The 10,567-nt window shown below is 36.6% G+C and overlaps 1 pseudogene; it reads left to right on the forward strand.

Moving 5' to 3' along the window:
* Positions 1 to 5,717: 5,717 nt before the first annotated feature.
* Positions 5,718 to 5,818, forward strand: LOC117076905 (annotated as a pseudogene).
* The last annotated feature ends 4,749 nt before the right edge of the window (positions 5,819 to 10,567 follow it).

The raw sequence follows: 10,567 nt of genomic DNA on the forward strand, positions 1-10,567 counted from the left end.
AGTTTAATCCAGTCGAGACCACTATCTTTCAATTGACACTGTGCAGGTGCCTGAAGAGTGACCTTTCGACATCAGGGGACCAAAACCTTCACACTCATTAGATGATGCTAATACCACGATTTTCTGCATACAGGTTTTATGACAAATCATATCCTCAATTACGCTTATACAGAAACCACTATTACCTCACTTTTTTACCCACCAATCACCTTTCCCATACTTTAGACCCCACTTTCTATTCCATAAGCATGTCTCATCACTATTTTCAAAGGCATGAATTTGAGATTTGTTCTTCCATTTTCCTACATGGCAGTCTTGTAAATAAAATCTCTTTAACACCAACCTGTTGACATGCTAATTGGCTCATTGCTTGCAGGCAGAATAAACCTGATTGCTAACAGATGTGTGAAGTTTTCTCCTCACACAAAGCAATTATTTAATTTTCTGTAAATACCCACTGGGTGTCCTGGCATTTAACTCAACTCTGACATTATCTACTTGGAGTAAGCATCAGATCTCACAGAATAAGGGCTCCGTTCCACAAGACTGCTGCCTCCCTACTTTCCAACATTAGTCACAAGTCAAGGTCATCTCCTGGAAAACTAACTAGCTATAAATTAGAGGCTTATAAAACTCCCTCCTCTTGTTCAACTATTTGCTAGAAGGGCTCACAGAACTGAGGAAAGAGATGTACCTAATATTACCTCTTAATTATGAAAAGGTACAACTCCTGGCTAACAGTCATAGCTCATAACTGTAATTCCAGTGTTTTGGCAGGCCAAGGCAGGAGGATTATTTGAAACCATAAGTAGGATACCAGCCTGGCAACATAGCGAGACCACATCTCTACAAAAAAATAGTGACAATAATTTTAAAATAAAAATTAAAAAGCAACAACTCTAAAAAAGCCAAATGGAAGAGATGAATTAGGCAAAGTATGGAGAAAAGGGAATGAAGCTGCCATGTCCTCTCTAGGGTACCACCTTCCCAGTACCTCCATGTGCTCAGCAACCTGGGAGTTCTTCAAACCTATCCTTTTGAGTTTTTATGTAATCTTCATTAGATAGGCATAATTGACAAGTTTGATAAATCATTGGCCATTGGTGATTAATTCAATATTTAGCTCTTCTCCCCTTCCTGGAGGCCAGCTCACAGCTGAGGGTGAAAGCTCCAACCCTCAAATCACATGATCATTTCCCCTGATAGCCAGCCCCCATCATGGGGCTACCCAGAAGTCCCTAACCATCAGTCATCTCATTAGCATACAAAATGACGTATCACTCTGGAGATCGCAAGGGTCTTAGGAGCTGAATGTCAGGAAACAGAGACAGAAACCAAATATATATTTCCTATTATTTCACATTACTGCTAACCATGACTAGTTTCAACTAATGAGAAGGTCATATGACCTGGGTAATAGGCCTATACACCATTTGTTAGAACTGAAAATTGACCATTACTGGTCTGCACTTCCAGGTCTCAGAAGGGCTCAGCAATAGACAGTATAGGACAACAGAATAAGACGTATTCATGAAATCAACCACAATGCTTTCAAGAATGAGCCAGGACTATAATTTGAGAGGCTAACCTCTGTGGCTTTCAAACCCGGTTGATCTTAAAAATCATCTGGGCAAAATTTTAAAAATATAGTTTCCCAGAAGCTATAAACCTAATAAATCATCTTTGGAAGTTGAAACCCCTAAATTCTTTATTTTTTTTGAAGCTCTGTTGATTATTATGGTCATTAAAGTATGGAAAATACCCAGTACTATATTTACATCATTTACATCTTCTAATTCCCATGTTATTAAATAGAAACTGTGTCAAGAAGAATAACGTCTTCAAAGTTCAGATCTCAAAAACAAAACAATAAAACAAAAGTAGCAGCCGGTTTTTTCAAAAAGATGATATAATAGTAAGTTTATTTAAAAATAATAAATAACAGTTATTTTAAAACATATTGCCTGTTATTGAGTACCCACTAAGTTTTTTTGCATTTCTCTTTATTATTTCTAGGTGAGATTTTTTGATTTATTGACGAGGTATTCCTAGGAGGAACTAGTAAAGGAGTGGGATAAGTAAGACCGAACAGAAAGACATGCAGGCTGATTTTTCAGGAACAACCTAAGCCTGATTATGCAGAAAGCTCTGGAGCATTAATCATACTTTGGAGTTGGTTCTGACTTGAGGCAAGGGAGTTGGGCATTTATTTTACTGTACTAGTCAGTCATTGGCTATGACTGTTGAAGTTGGAGGTAGGGGAGAAAATGTAAAATCCCAGGCAGCTTTCAGCATTCCAGTACATATGGGTAAAGCAGGTCCAGTACACAAAGGGAGTAGTTGCATAAGCAAATTGTTGAAACAAAAGCATGCAGAAACTGAGAGATAGTTAAAAAGAACCAGTAAGTGGTTTAAAACTGTCTGGGAGGAGGCCTGACAGTGTTTAATACATCAATTTAATAAATACTGATTGAAAGCATGAGCTGTGTCAGATCCACCATTCTAGGCGGAAGATATAACAGTGAAAAGGAAAAAACAAACAAACAAAAAACAAACAAAAGCCATCGTCTTTATAGAAGTTACATTCTAAAGGGTTACATAATTTTGCAATAAATCAGAATAAGAAACAAAGACTTAAGCAAAAAGCCTTTATAGGGGTGGTAATATATGAATCATCAGAAGCACATTCATAACAAGAAAAAGCCTATATCACGATATGTTATTGAGTTGGCATTTGCTAGAAAGAATTAATTAATCCCATACATTCTCTTGAAAAACCCTATAAAATTTATTGTAGAAGCATCTGTTAGAGCAAGTTTGTCCAACTCACAGGTGCAGGCCACCTGTGGACCAGGATGGCTTTGAATGTGACCCAATACGAATTCATAAACTTTCTTAAAATATTATGAGATTTGTTTTGCATTTTTCTTTAGTTCATCCACTATCATTAGCGTTAGTGTATTTTATATGTGGCCCAAGACAATTCATCCAATGTGGCTCTGGGAAGCCAAAAGATTGGACATCCCTGTGTTAGAGGATAAAAGGCAAGGGAGGCATTTATCTATAGGCTTCCATATTCTATTGGTCAAAATTTCACCCCACAAGGATAAACTGTGCTGCACCAGCAGAATGTTTATGTTTATGCCAAGAAGTTTCTTGTAGCATCCTCACTTTGGCAGCCACTACTGTGTTACCCTTGAGTAGGCCAACAGTAAAGAACAGAAAAATAGAAAGCACAACAAAGAGCTCATGTGAGATACTCTTAAAGCACATCCAGAGCTGATTCACAACAACTATAACTAGAGTAAAAAACAAATGAGAACAATCACATAAGATGCCATGCACAAGAAAAAAACAAACAACCCAGTCAAAAAGTGGGCAAAGGATATGAACAGACATTTCTCAAAAGAAGACATTTATGTGGCCAGCAAACATATGAAAATAAGCTCATCATCACTGGTCATTAGAGAAATGCAAATCAAAACCACCATGAAATATCATCTCACACCAGTTAGAATGGTGATCATTAAAAAGTCAGGAAAAAACAGATGCTGGCCAGCATGTGGAGAAAGAGAAATGCTTTTACACTATTGGTGGGAGAGTAAATTAGTTCAACCATTGTGGAAGACAGTGTGGCAATTCCTCAAGGATCTAGAACCAGAAATACCATTTGACCCAACAATCCCATTACTGGGCATATACCCAAAGGATTATAAATCATCCTACTATCAAGACACATGCACACATATGTTTACTGTAACACTGTTCACAATAGCAAAGAGTTGGAACCAACCCAAATGCTCATCAATGATAGACTGGATGAAAAAATGTGGCACTTATACACCATGGAATAGTATGCAGTCATTAAAAGGGATGGGTTCATGTCCTTTGCAGGGACATGGATGAAGCTGGAAACTATCATTCTCAGCAAACTAACACAGGAACAGAAAACAAAACACTGCATGTTCTCACTCATAAGTGGGAGTTGAACAATGAGAGCACATGGACACAGGGAAGAGAACATCATACATTGGGGTCTGTCAGAGAGTGGGGGGCTGGGGGAGGGATAGCATTAGGAGAAATACCTAATATAGATGATGGGTCGATGGGTGCAGCAAACCACCATGGCATGTGTATACCTATGTAACAAACCTGCATGTTCTGCACATGTATCCCAGAACTTAAAGTATAATAAAAAATAAAGATGTCATGTACAAGCATTATCTGATGCAGATCACCCCTTGTACTGCACTTTTCCATATGTTTCTTCCCTTAAATCAAATCCAACACTGAGTCACTGTGAAGATTATGAATCACGGAAATTAAAACATCCTCATACATTTAATAAAATCAGTTGTCAGAAGTTTCTGACAAAAACATCAACTTAGAAGAGAGTTACAGCTTAGTATTAACCATTAACCAACTTATTCTTTGGTTTACTTTCTTACAGTTTCTTACTGCCTGTAAGTGAAACAGACAAGGTCCCACGGTACTAATTTCCCTTAATTGTTTCTATAGATAACATCTTTAATGTTGAGAAACCTCAAGTTTTCCATTTGAAATATTTTTTAGATCTCGCATTCCAGTGAAACTACCAATGCCAATTAGTATGAGGGCCCTCACCGAGGCACTAACTCAGCCGAAGAATGCAGTTTTCACATCCTAATGATCTCTTCCACCTCACCCTGACCAATCAATGACCCCCAACTCTTCAGTCCCTTGCCTACAAAAATCACCTTAAAAGCCCTAGATCAGAACCCCTGAGGAGGATGGATTAGAGGGCTCCTCTCATCTCTTTGTTTGGCTGCTCAGTGACTATTAAACTCTTTCTCTATTGCAACCCCTCCTATTCGGTATATTGGTCTGTTATTGTACAGTGGGCAGATGAGACTGGTGGTCCTGTAACAAATTACCTGCAAAGTCTTGTGGCAACAAAGTAAACCACAATTGACACTACAGCCACTGATCTTTAGGTCATATTTAATATTTATTAGATATAACTTTCAACATCCTTCTAACTTTCACTCACCCTCAGTCATCAGCTTGGCTGCTCTGAGTTGTTACAAGAACCAAATTTCCAAACAGTATCAGCTCTTCTTGGCTTTGACATTGTCAGCCTATGGTTGCTGTAATGTGCATTCAAATTTATCACTAGTCCCAAAAGCCTCAAGAGACTTTGAAGAGAGTATCTTGGATTCCAACATATTCCTCCTCCATTATTTAACAACAATCCTAGTTCTTCATTTTAATTGGAGTCAATTATCCCTGATAGTATAGTAATTTCTTTCTTTGACTGACAGTCTACCAGAATGAAAAAAAGCAAAGTGAACAGGTGATAGTGTTAATTTTCCATATAACAAAGAGTGATTCCCCAAGCAGAGGCATTTTTCACATCCTCAGGAACCAGGAAGTTGACTCTAGCAGAGTCAAACATGCTAGAGACAAAAGTGGTACTATGGTAAAGAAAGGTAAACCCAAATATGAAGTAGATGTCAAATGTATAATCCCTGTCCCTTCTAGAATGGGGTTTGGGCCATAATCACCAAAGATGTCATAACCCTGAATGTTGAAATTTTGAAAGATCAGAATTTCTAAATTCTAAAATTCTGAAAATTACAACCCCAAAATATCAAAATTTGAAAACTATAATTATAGAAAAAATTATTGTAAAAAATTATTTTAAAAGACATTCATTTACATTTTTACAGGGAGATGTAATCACTTCTCAGCCTTTTGGCTAAGATCAAGTATAGTATCTGTTCTTATCAGTAAAAGGGAATTTCTTTGAAATACATAAAAACACAAGGGAAAACTCCATAGGCCACTTCACACAGTAGAATAGACAATAATAACATACATATTTGTTAACCTAAAATAATCAAAAACTTCAGAATCTAGTTTAAAGAGAGTTTGTTCAAGCAGAAAGGTTAAGGATGGCCACCTGGGAACACAGATTCCAGTTGCCCTGAATATACACTCCAATTAGCAGCCCTGATAAGTAGGTTTTTGAGGAAAAAAAGAGAGAATGTTTATAGGTTGTTTACCAAGAGTTTACATTTATTAACATAAGCTATTGGTTGGCTATACAGTGTTCTTTGTATTACAAATTTTAAGAACATGATGATAATGGGTGAGGCAGCCATTCAGGAATAAAAATGTTTCTAAACAATTGCCTCCAGGCATGGGTACAGGAATATTATTAACATCCCATACTCATGTCTCTCTGGACCTGATAAATTTTGCATACCTCAAATAGCTCAGACAGCTCCAAGAGATTTTTCTTTTATCCTCTCCCCATTTTTCATCAGGGTTTTTCAAAGAAAGCATCGTAGATGAACTCAAACAATTTTGGCTCCTTTTATGTTCAGGAGCTTAGTCCCACATCACTAGAAAAACTCATTCTCAGATGGTCCTATCCCACATGGGTAATGGGGGAAGAATGTGTTTCAGTGAGGAATTGTAAAAGCAACAAAAACCAAATTGTGATGGCATCACAGGGTGACAAAAAATGAGATATAAGTAAAGTCACTGATTTATAACTGCTGTCATTTGCCAAATCATCTCTTGTCTTCAGGATACTGTGAGTATAGTTTTTTTTCGAAAGAAGTAAAATAACAAGAGATACATAGTAGAAATATAATGAACATAGAGGTTACAACAAAAAGAATTTGCATTCTAAACAAACAAACAAACAAAAAAAACACGATTCCACTGGGAATCAACTAAAACTATCACAAAAAAAATAAAAAATAAAAACCGAGTCATTCTTTAGAGACTTGTAACCAAGAAATAATTCAAGATTTAGTCTAAAGTGTAGGAAAATGATAAAAACTCAAAAATGATAGACAAGGTTAGAATCTAATAAGTGGTGTAGTACATTTTGCTTCTAAAATATAATTTTTCTCTCTCCAGTTTCCCAAAGAAAGATGTTAGTAGGGCAAATTTATTTGCAAAATAACATTTATTATTATGCTTTGCCTGATTATTTGCATAAAGTGAAACAAGAATAATGAATGGCCACATAGGCCCTTTTAAGTTGGATTTGCTGCATTTTTTTCTTTTTTAGATGATGTCTCACTCTGTCACCCAGGCTGAAGTGCAGTAGGCACAATCTTGACTCACTGCAACCTTTGCCTCCTGGGTTCAAGCAATTCTGCCACCTCAGCCCCTTGAGTAGATGGGACTATAGGCATGCCACTACACCCAGCTAATTTTGTGTGTGTGTGTGTGTGTGTGTGTGTGTGTGTGTGAGTATTTTTGGTATGGGCGGGGTTTCACCATGTTGGCCATGCTGGTCTCAAACTCCTGACCACAAGTGATCCACCTGCTTCTGCCTCCCAAACTGCTGGGATTACAGTCACAAGCCACCTATCCTAGCCCCTACTTTGCTAAAATTTTTTTACAAGTAATCTCAGATAAGACTTTTAAAGCTTCTTGAGACTAGGAAGCAAAAACAAGAATTCATCATCAGAATATGCCTGTAATAGCTGTACAAATGGGGTAAATTCCTTTTTTCTTGAGGACCTAAAATATCTTGAAATAGTTGGTCCTCTCAAAAAGTGACATTCTTTACTACAGCAAGGTCAGGAATGTTGCAAGGGAACTTTGCAGAAAAGGTACCAGGGCAGTCTTTACAAGGATCATTTTATTGGCTCTAAAAGTTAACCTCAACTAATTAAAGCAGTCTTGTTATATCTGAAAATATGCCACTTCAGCCAAAGCATTGGTAAAATAACCAGTGTATCTAATTTTGTTCTGTTATAAATGAAAACAGATTTTTAATGAACTTTTGTAAATAACTATATTGCCATAATTAAGAATAGTAATATATAGTTTTCAAATTCTGCATAACTCAGGTAGAGAGAAAGGCATATGTTTCCATTTTGCTCACAAAAGTATAGTTTACTCAATTACTATAAGCTATAAGTAACTCAAAAAGAAAAAGTTTTCTGACCCTGGAAAATAATAAGAATCAACAATGTTCCAAACAAAAAAATTATAAAATCAATTTAGTCCTCTATCAGCTCAGTCTCAAGTAATCAATTCTTGTACTGTTTGATGTTGGGTTTGCAATCTTCATGAACACTTCAGTTTTATATTAGAGTTCTGGAAGTCTTAGGCCGATGGTATGATCTCTAAAGTTATCAGAGACCTATATTCAAGAGTACGTGCCAGAGTCTTTTTTCATGAATTTTCTTAAAGAAGCAGATTTTGAACTGTTTACTATATCTAATTATAAACCACTTTTGAGAAGAATCAAAGTAAAATAATTATCTGTGGATGACAAAAGGCTTAGAACAGCCATGCAAAATTGAGGCCAGGCATGGTGGCTCACGCCTGAAATCCCAGCACTTTTGGAGGCTGAGGTGGGCAGATTGCTTGAGGTCAGGAGCTTGAGACCAGCCTGGCCAACATGGTGAAACCCCATCTCTACTGAAAATTAAAAAAAGAAAAAAAAATAGCTGTGTGTGCTGGTGTGTCCCTGTAGTCCCAGCTACTTGAGAGGCTGAGGCACAAGATTTACTTGAACCTGGGAGGAGGAGTTTGCAGTGAGCTGAGATCATACCACTGTACTTCAGCCTGAGTGACAAAGTGAGACTCTGTCTCATAAAAAAGGAAAAATACACAATTGATAAATTGATAATGAAGTAATAGCCATAATTAGAACTGAAAACATATACTATTATTTATATAAAAAGTAAATTAGTAATTATTACTAATTTTCCTTTATTAGGCTATATCAAATAGAAAGAAAATATCAGATTTATTTAGCCAAAGTGACAATTCAAGGATTTTTAAAAGCCAATACTTCTGCTCTTTGATAAAAGGAGACTCAGTTTCATAAGCAATCAAAAGACCCAGTGAAGACAGCATAAGATAAACAAAATTTGTCTCTCTCTTTCTCTTCTTTCTCTCTTTTTTCAGTTTACTTAAAGGGTCAACAAATTTTTTTTACTATCTCTTATTAATACTACATGAAAATCTTGTTCAAAAGACACAAATTTTACTGTTATAGTAGTGTATTATCAATACTAAAGATAATTTTAATAAGATCTTATAACAAATCCATCTAATCTCAGCTTTGACCACACACAATAAGACTTCTGTAAACTTTTTATAATATCTTATAATTTTATATTAAAGAGCAAATCAGTTGCACCAAAAAAAAAAAAAAAAAAATACTATCCTTTCAACACAGGCGACCAGTATCTGGCATTGCATCAGTGTGATTTTGAAGTTAATGCTTAATTTTTAGAAATGTATAAATAATTCTGTTCTAATTTTGGCCCACTTGGTAAAAAAACAAAGTTACTTTTACTAGATTAATCTTCCACAAAATTGATTCAACTTGCTTAATCCTTCAGTTTTGCCTTATACTTTCTTTCTGTATTGACACTTTACGTGAAAACAAACGTATACTTTACTTTTCCCCTTATCACTTTGACTACACTGTGAAAGGAAAATAAATCTTGGAAATCTTGAGGCCCCAAAATCACAAAACTAAAGAGAAAAGTCAAGGTGGGAACTGCTTAGGGCAAACCTGCCTCCCATTCTATTCAAAGTCATCCCTCTGCTCCCTGAGATCAATGAATATCTGATTGCCTTCTTTGGAAAGGCTCGTCAGAAACTCAAAAGATTGCAACAATTTATCTCTCACCTACCTGTGATCTGTATGCCTCTGCCCTGCTTAAGTTGTCTCATCTTTACAGATGGAACCAATGCACATCTGACATATATTGATTGATATCTCATGTCTTTCTAAAACATGTAAAACCAAGCTGTGCGCCAACCAACTTGGGCACATGTCATCAGGACCTCCTGAGGCTGTGTCACAGGTGCATGTCCTCAACCACGGCAAAATCAACTTTCTAAATTCACTGTGACCTGTTTCAGATTTTCAGGTTCACATTTTGGTACCCACAAAGGGATTCTGAGTGGAGATGCCCCTGACCTTTGATAAATCTTCTATTGGTTCTTAGTACCAGCATGAGTTAACTTTATGGTTCAAACCAATAGGACAACTTGCTGAGGTCTGAGAATTCCCTCTCTAGAGAATCCCCGATGTCCCAAAATTTGGTCGAGATCTAGAGTTTATTTTGCTATACAATTCCTGTTTATTTTTTGGAGTTTTACTTGCTTCCAACGAGGAAGGCAAGATTTTCTGTTTCCATGACGATGGGAGGAAGGTAACTACTTTATAGAATTTGAGCTTACTCCCAGCAGGAAAGACAAATTCTAGTTTGTTTGTTTGTTACTGCTTCTAGGATGATAGAAAGCAGTCTTCAGCCTGAGAACCATCCTCAGGTAAGTAGCTAAATTGGGGTTTTGTCTTGGCTGAAGCTTAACAACCAGCTGGTTTTAGTTTGTCCTTACCAAGAGAGCACTCAGTGATCACATTGTTGGGGTTTTGTGTTGTTGTTGTTTGTTCTGGTCTTTCTCCCATCAGACTTGACAAATTCTACCTGACGTGGTCAAATCCAAGTGAGAATTCCAAACTATAGGTAAAAAAGCCTCTCTAATTTGGCCAAAATCCCTTGCAGCTGCAAAAGAGGGAAAAACAAAGAAA

Source organism: Trachypithecus francoisi, unplaced genomic scaffold (genome assembly GCF_009764315.1).
Source record: "Trachypithecus francoisi isolate TF-2019V2 unplaced genomic scaffold, Tfra_2.0 Lachesis_group5, whole genome shotgun sequence".
Taxonomy (NCBI): Eukaryota; Metazoa; Chordata; class Mammalia; order Primates; family Cercopithecidae; genus Trachypithecus; species Trachypithecus francoisi.